Here is a 9,261-nt window from a genome sequence, read left to right as displayed (position 1 = left end):
AGCCTTTCTAAAAAACCTTCATCCGAGGACCCAAGTGGGGCCAAAGTAAGTGAGAAACTGCCTCACCTGAGCTGCCACCTGATACCAAAATCTACCAGTGCTGTGTTTTCCCATGTTAAATCCCTACAACCAATGAAAAGTTTTACTTCTGCTTGTGGGTTACTAAAATTCAGTCTTAACAGACTCAGCTGCTTTCCTTCTGCTGCACTACATTTGAACCATTCTGAGATCCAGAAATGAGGCACACAGCTGGCTGGCACCTCGAAGGGGCTCAGCCTGCAATGTGCTCCCGGGGTGATACTGTGCCTTGATAGCTATAAAATGTGATTGCTGCTGCTTTCTTTTAAGACATGATCAGAGGAAGGACAGTTCCTGAGGGCAAAATCTCTTCCTTATAAAGTAACCTGGACACTTGTGAGTTGCAGCGTGTGCTCGTGTATTGGAAACCAGGAACTCATTTCCACCTTTATCGTGAGGGAGTCTAAACCAACTTCTCCCAAGAGAGTGGTCAAGCCAGTGGCTGCTCTGGAGTAGTGTCATTTTCCCCATTGTCTGGAGCTGGGATACTTGGGGTCAAAAAAAAAAAAGGATTTGCATCCCAGTGGTGGCAAAGCAAGAGAAAATACTGTCAGAAAGGTGTGGGATCCTGTGAAAGCGAGACCTGGGCTCACCGTTGCTTTGCATTTTCCATTCAACAGCCATTCATCCAAGCACATAAGCTTTTGGACCTGGAACAAACTCCCTTTCCCTCTCTGTGAATGTCTTAGCAAGCAGCTTACATCCACGCAGATCCCGTGTCCCTTACGCCCGTTAAGAAGATTGCAAGTGGCTCATCCCTCTGGATGGGTCAGCTTTGTCTGGATCATTTCCAAGTCAGATACTAATCCCTTTGCAATGCTACTCTTCCAGGCCCTTCCCTCTAGGACCTGGATCCACTCCAGTAGCTGAACACTTTTACTCAACCCCAGAAGCTGCCATGCCTAAATTTCAGATGGGGAAGGTGCATTCATCAAGCCACAAGTGTACGTACACAGAGGTGAGCTGTTTGCTCTGGTTAAAGATTTGCAGTTCTTAGAGCACATAGCTGTCTTTCTGGATCAGAAATCCATCTCTGTCCTCATTAATCCAAGTATTATTCTCCCTAATTATTTTGTATTGATTAATTTTCATTTCATGTTACAGAATTGGGTCACCAGTGTGTGTCTGATATTTCAACACATGATCTGTCTCCTGACTCTCTTTGGTATTTGGTGGCATCTATTACCCACCTAATCTGTCTGTTCATTTAATGATGGTATCTTCTTTTCTTATTTTCATTAATAATGCCAGCATCCTACTGGCCCATTAGCTGGTCATATTCTGCCTGGATCCAAAGTTAACTCTTTTATGCTTTCTCCTATTTCTCTGTTTTCCTACCTGCAGAATCTTATTGGGAGTGGTTCTTGTCTCCTGACTTTCCAAATGACACAAACCCCATTTGTTGTGTCGTCCCATGGGGAGCTCACACAGAAAAAGGGAGAGCAGAGAGCTCTCTTCTGCTGTCAACTGCCTCTAGGCTGCCATTCAACCAATGGAGTAAAGTACCTGGGATATTTAGGGCGTTATATAAGAGGCTATTTACCCAGACTGAGTGCCACACAGACTCAATGTAGTAGGATCAGACTTCTGCCTATTTTTGACTAAATGTTTAAGGATTTCTCTCCCTTTAAGGAATGGAGAGTAAGACCTGATTTCCTGCTTGGGGTCCTTAGGTATTATTTTAATGCAAACAGAAATACTTTTGCATCCCCAAAGCCCACCATATCCCAGATACTTATTTCTAAGGTCACGTGAGGAAACCAGCAACCGATTCTTTTGTCCCAGCCACAAGCAAGTCAGTGCAGCAAACAGCAACCCCAGTGCTGTGCTCCTGCCCAGGCTGAATGTAGGTGTGGGCTGGCATTGCTAGCATAGCCACAGATGAGAGCTGTGTTCTCCAGCTGACTGCTTGCACAGCCCTTGTCTTTCTCAGCAACTGGTCCCTCTGAAGGGGGATTGCTCCACGTGTCCCTGGGCATGACCCACTTGCTGCTTCCCATCAGCTGGGATAAGCTTTTGAATATTTTAAAATATCAGAGAACGTGCATCAGCCCCAGTGGTAAGGAAACCTTTCTTTCATCTTTCTAGGCTTGTGAAAGTGGTGTTGCAAGGGACTGCAGAGCTCTTCTGTTTAGTTGCAAATCTACTTGTAACAGCTGGGCTGTATCATCTCCCATGCTCAAGGCAGCACAGCACAGTTACCTCACTCAGCAGGCTGATCTCTGTCTCAGTTGCATCCCCTCATGGTGTCTCTCATCCAACTGGCCCTTCCTGAAACACATAGCAGATGCAGACTAATGGTCTCCTCCTTTGCTGGACTGCCTGAGCAACAAGAATGCCTCTAGTGCTGCTCTCCATCAACTAGAAAATCCTGTGAGTTCCCTAAACTGCAGCTATCCCTCTCACTTCCCATGGATTCACAGTAGTAATCAAAGACAGCTGGACTGTGCTATGTAACTCTTTCCTTCCTTGCCCAGCACACTCTGTTTTGCAAGTTTTGAGGACATAGCAATACCTCAACTCCAGGGCTTCAGTAACTTAGCAATGCCAACAACTGCCCTATCCCACAGCTGGATGGAAAAGAGTCACTATTTGAGAGGCTTCACAGCAGGGTTTAGGAGAGGCTTGGCTGCTGGAAGTAAGAGTTGCTCAGAAACACCTCCATGGGCTATGACTCACCCTGTGAACACAGAGGTCTTGCAGATAATCCACTCCAGTATTTTTAGGAGGACTAAAATCCCTCAGATCTTTATTTCCCCTTTTATGGAATTACACCCTTCTCCATCCAGCACCAATGTTTCTTCCCTATGAGAACACTCATTTCCAAGACTGACTGGCTTTGGCTTTCTGGAGAAACAGATTTGACCTTTCAATGTCTCATGGACTCTTACTTTTCTACGTCTTAAATTGCTTTGTGCTTCCCTTTTTCAGCCAGTTCAATGTTTTAATATGCTTTTAAGCAGAAGCCATTGGCACCAGTGTTGGACCAACATCCTGAGCTTGTCTCGCCGCTGGCACAGTTGCCAGGACAATTCACCTGCATCCTTCTGCTTTGCTCTGTGTGGTTGAGCTGGGTACGTCCCCAGCCTTAAATCCAAACACTTCCTGTGATAGAAAATCTATCAGGTGCTAAGGGAAGATGTTCCTGTGGGGTTAATTACTCTCTTTGGTTTGCCAAAAAAAATCTAAATAATTAAAAATTGACTGCCCATACTTAGCTTGGATTGATCCAGTTTCATCTTCCAGCCATTGGGTCTTATCCTGCCCCTGTCTGATAGATTAAAAAGCTCTTTCTTAATAGAAAAGCATGTGGATACTTTAGTGACCTCTTAACCTTCTCTTGGTGAAATCAAATGAACGGAAGCTCTTTGGTCTCTTCCTGCAAGGCGAGCTTTCCTAAGGAGGGTCAGGACAGGCCAGCAGGGTTCAGGTCAGAGACCACGAAAAGAGAAGAAAATATTTATATTCTTGGCCCACTTTCTGGAAACCCAAAATAGATGAACTGTGAGAAGGGATTGGGCATTTAAACACATCTTTTTTTCTCTCTCCTCTTTATGATTCAAATGAACAGAGAACTAATGGATCCAATTAATCAGGCATCGTTTCATCCATCTCCTTCGTGAAAAAGCAGGTGAACATTAAACTGCATAAAATACCGCTTTCTTATGAGCAAATTGAGATTCCATGCAAATACAGTTAATTAAAGATTGAGACTGGTGAATTTATACAAGGAAGATTTGAATACAGATGCCACAAGGCTGGAGGGAAGAAGGAAACCTGCCTATGCTCCTAAAGCCTATTTGAACAGCTTAGTGCTGCATTTCATAGTTAACAGAAGCATTTACTGTTAGTGAAATGATAAATATGCTGGAAAACAGGACTAAATAATTAAAATAGGAAGTTCATGAAGAGTAGCACTTGGCAAGGGTGAAAATTGACAAGGAGTGGTTTACTGGGAGCATTTGACTGGAAGGGCTGTGCTGGGACTCATGAGACTGGCAAGTAGGCACCCAAAGAGGTGTCTTGTAGTCTCTTGCTTGGGCTCTTTGGCTTCCTGACATTCTCTTTTTCTTCCTGATGTTGCTGTGTTGCTAACAAACCCTGATGCTTTGTAGGTCTGTAAATGAATGTAAGTGAAAAGACAATCTCTGCCCAGTGATTTTTCCAAACTACGTGTGTTTGCTTGTCCAGAATCACGTTACCAGAGCCTAGGTTAGTAAGTTGTTGGTCACAGGAGCAGAGTCCTGATGCATAAAGATAGCATAATTTAGCCCTTAAATCATAGGAGATTTGGGAGCTTTTTGAATTATGCTAGTATAGCTGGGTGAATTTCATGGTTTTAGTGACCTCCAAGCAAGGACAAAAAATGCTTCTTCCTGTCTAAATCCACTTTCTGCAAAAATAAGTTCTAGTTGCTGGACACAGAAGAATGGAGGCATTGTAGTTCAAGAAGCAATAGATGGGACTACTATTTGCAAATTTTTCATTGATTATAAAATATTGATAGGATGAATTCAGTGTCTCCATTCCCCTCTGGAACTGACCTTCTCCTGGGAATGGGCTGCCAAAGCGTTTCATGTTTAAATTGCTGCAAAAACTACCTGCAGCAAAAACTGCACCAAGAAAATGGGAATGAGAGTAGAGTTTTGTCACAGCATATCTTAATTGCCCTTTCAATTCAGACTGAGGAACTTTAGATAGTGGAACCCCCCTTTACAATTTACAACTCTCACTTCACAGTTGCTGGCACTTGAGTAGTTGCTGGGATGATGAAGGTAGGTTTGACTCTGCCTTGCATTTTCTTCTGTGCTGAAGGGAAGAAGTGTTTCCTTTCTGGGCATAAATCACTTTTAGTTATGGGAGGTTAGAAAGAAACCTCCCTGGAGCAAGGTTATCCAGTAGTTGACTGAGGAGGTTTCACACCTTCCTTTGAAGTATTTGGCTGTTGTTACACCCTTGTCTGACAGTTACGCGGACAAGGCAGCTAGGTTGGCTCATGGCCTTAATCAGACTTTAATGCAACAACAGCCACTAATACTTTACAGGAGAGTGTTCATGAGGAGGTGGGAGAAAATCCACTGAGTGGTGACAGGAGTGTTTTGCTTGTGCTGTAAGCTCTAAAGCATAACAGCCAGAATGAACTGGAAACCATCCTTCTGTGAGGATTTAATTTTTGTCTCAGATCTCCCAGACGTGGCATGTACCAGTCCATGCTGGCAATGCCACACAGCTTGGGGCAGAGGAAAGCCAAGCTGTGTGTTATGCATACATTTAGACTGTCTCATGCAGGACAGAGGGGAAAACAAGATACTGGTTGTTTTGATTTCAGACATATAGATGCTGTCTCTTCCAGAGAAGGAAGGAAAGAATCTATGGAAGGCAACGTCTTTTAGTTCGCCTGCTGCAGAACAAAATAGGGGGCAATAAGGGAACATTAGGAATGATGACAAAGGAGAAAAGGAGGGACAGAGCCGCTCCTTGGAAATGTTTGGCCATTAGGTGACACTCTTTTGCTATGTTTCCAACAGCCGGTGGTGCAGGTGGACACCACTAGGCAGGCACAAGCTTTTATTTTGTGTAAGCCGAGTGCGACTGTTTCTTCAGCCTTCACGTGTAATTCACGTGGGAACTTTACAAGAAACTTTCTGATCAAGAACCTTCCACTTCATCCAATTCCTGGTTAATTTGATTCTCCACTTTAGTGTGATTGAAAATTCAGGAACCAGCTCCCTTGTGTTCAGAAGAATAACCACCAATATATTTTGCTTTGCTTAAATCTCGTTAGGTAGGTATTGTGAGATAATCCAATCATCAGCTCCATGATGTAACGATTTAATTTGTGCAGAGGGTGGCATTTCAGCACCGTGGAATCTAAAGGAGTCCAAGAAAAAGGTGTGAATAACAAGAAGAAAGAGAAGGACAATCAGAGTTATTTTGCTGTTATTTGTGGCTGTACCACTGATCTGACTAATGACTGGTCAAAACAAAGACTCCAAGAGCAGCACAGAATGACTCCAAAGTCAGAGAGATGGTGTTGCCATTTTCTGGCAGCAAAGTCTGTACACGTGCATCTATTCCTCCTACTTTTTCCTCTGTCTTCTAATACTACAACAAAAGATAAATGCATGCTCTTGGCCATCCCTCAAAAGAGCAGCATTGAAACTTCAGATTATATCCACACCAAAATGACTCAGTTGAGAATGGTGGCTTACATGGAAAAAGCAGTAGCATAAACTTCTTTTCAGGAGCAAAGTTGCATCTGAGTTCAAGAGAAGTAACTAGATTAGTGCAAATTCCAAATGGTATAATTTTAGACTTTAAAAGCCAGTAGCCTATGGATTGTGGATGCAAACTGCCCTGGTTTTTGTTGCTGACTAAGATTTTGTTTGTTGTTGCTGCAGTCAGCAAGTGGAAAACTCCTGTTTTCTGCAGTGTACCTTGCTGGGAGGAAAACTGACGACACGACAAGTGAAGGAGACTGGTGAGAAAGGCATTGCATATTCCTATTTAATCTTTTTACTATCTATGTATAAGGGACACAGAGCCACAGTGAACTCTCCCTGCAGTGACCTCTCCCCAGGTGATGGAGTGCCTCAGTTTGAGGTCACTTGTTTATGCCTGTCTGCTCTAGAGCCCACCTATCTTGTTGAATAATTCACTGGCATGCTTGGGCCCAGGATTCTCTTTAATGAGTTCAGGAAGCAGCCAGGACTTAGTGCTGCAATCAGGCTCAGACTGCAGAAGAGCAGAGCATGGGATGCCAAATCCCAGCCCAGGGCTCCAATGTGTACCTAAACAGTATTGGTCTTCCAGCAATTTACACTCAGTGAGGACAGGATAGGGAACAGGCTCCAGTAGAAGGCTGTCAGACCCATCCCAGTGTTTTATCTTATTCAACCCTTCGAGATAATTAAACTTGATAAAAGTGAGAGACAGAGATTTAATTTGTGCTGGGAGGGCACTCTGGTGCTTCTGCTCCTTTTTTAATTGTTCTCCTTGTCTAGGGCCAGATCCTGTCTGTTTAACTGAATCATTGTTACTGGAGTAAAATACTGCTTGATGGGGAGAAAGCAAATCAAACTTGTGCTTCCTTTTATGCTGGATTTGTGGTTGTGTGGCAGAGGGAATTGGGCCTTTCACAGGCTCCCATGGCAATATCTATATGTAATGACTCAAGAACAAGAAATATGAAAAGATGGGTGAATATGCACCCTGTAGTAGCCACAGGTTGATCACCTTGTCTCTGGGAGGAGTCAGCACAGAACAGGATGCACATGCCTGTTCCAGTCTAGCTGTTATTCATAAGCTTGCTTACAAGTTGTCAGAGTAAAATCAGCTTTGCAGATATGCTCCACTAATCTGCAACGACTTCAGTCTTGGTTTTGCATTCCAATGGCATACTCATATTTACTTTTTTGCAACACTTTAGGTATGTTTTTGCTGTCTTCCTTTCTGCATCTGTGTGAAGTAGGGAAGACAATTTTCAGTTTGAATTGCTCCTGGGGAAGGCACATTTAAAGCTACACACACATGCTTGAAAGACATGCTGAAGACTTAGAGGGTCATGTTAAGGATCAAGCTGTATACCTTGAGTCCTCCAGTATGTAAAAAATGCCCACAATCTGCATAAGTTCTTCAGATCTTTTCAGGAAAGAAAGGAAAAAAAAAACAACTAGCTTAATTTGCAGTAGGTTTTTGGTTGGCTGATATGGAAAGCTTTCTAACACCAAGTTCATTGGAACAAGCTGAAGGAGGCTTTCCACAGCAGGTTATACCGTCACCCGTCAAATGCTGTTGTGTTAGATCCTGCAATAAAAGGAAAAATGGACTTGATGTCCTCTTGGATTCTCTGTTGCTGACCCAATCTCTCAGAAAAGGGTAAGCAAACATTGCATTACTGACCTCAGTGAGTTTGTAAAGACTTATGTCTGTTTGGCTTCTTCTGTGGATCTGAACTAGAATGGTGGACAGACAAGATTTGTGTCCTCCCTCGTGGATTGATCCTGTCTTTCGGTAAGATGGCCTTGCTCACCTTAGTAGCACAGGCTCCTAGGTGGGATTGTCAAACCTGGGTAATGATATGTATTTAGAATCCTTGTTCCTATTGCAAAATGAGCTTTAAAGAGCAAGGTCCATGGCCCACACAGCTATAATTTTGAATGGTGGGGTTTTTTTTTGCCTGGTCAGTTGAAACATTTGATGTTTTCCATAATACAAAGTAAACACTGGAATGAAAAGCCACACCACACGGCTGCTAAAGTGCTTGAAGTGCTCCATCTTGACATTTTCAGAGTAGAAGTCAGATGCTACTGAGGTGTTTATGGGATGGCCTTTATTCTTCTGTAATGAAAAATCATTAGTGAGCAAATGTCCACAGAAGGTCTGAACTTTAATGAAATGGGACTTTTTGTTTTATAGAAACCTACTGTTTGGGTTTTTTTGTCAGTCGTTTGGCATGTCCTTTCAGTGCCTACTCCCTTAATCCTGCCTGTGTGTTTTGAACAGAGCATCTTCCTTCCAGAGAACAGCTCTGCATCCTGCTGTATGCCACAGCCCTAAGGCTTTTTGTTCTATGGTGATGCTCTCTGAGAGATGCTGCTCAATTTTTCCCAAATGGTGCAGTGGGATTTGTACTGACTTTTGTAAAGAAAACTGAGTCGTGTCTGTAGAGACCATTTAGCTGCAGCCTCAGCACTTTTGAAAAGCTGGCTCTGAGGACCAGTGCAGGAGATCTGTGATCAGAAACTGAAGCTGGGGTGATCCCCATGGACTAGTATAGTACTTCATAAGGGCTGCTTGTGGAAATCTTGTGTACATGTGGATTTTTTTCTGTGTGTCTTGTTGCAAAGCCCAGGGTTAGAGATGGGCTGGCTGGGACATGTTGAGAAACTTAGGAGTGCTCTGCACTGTTATACTTCAGGAAAAAAAGGGGGTGGGGGAAGGCTGTATTTGTGTGCATGTAAAATCTGGTCATATTGGTATCTTTTCTTGTTGAGACTGTGTTGTGTTTGTTCTGTGCTACTTATAGCTACAGAGTAGAATGCTGATTGTCCATTAATTGGCTGCTGATTGATTGAAAACATAAGTAAGGTGTTCCCATGTAAGTCTATTTTCACTAAATTAGAAAGATTAACATTAACAAATTGAAACTAAACAGAGATTCAAAACAGTAGCAGTGGTGCA

This window comes from Colius striatus, chromosome 9 (assembly GCF_028858725.1).
Source record: "Colius striatus isolate bColStr4 chromosome 9, bColStr4.1.hap1, whole genome shotgun sequence".
Lineage (NCBI taxonomy): Eukaryota > Metazoa > Chordata > Aves > Coliiformes > Coliidae > Colius > Colius striatus.
Note: the sequence above shows the minus strand (reverse complement) of the source record.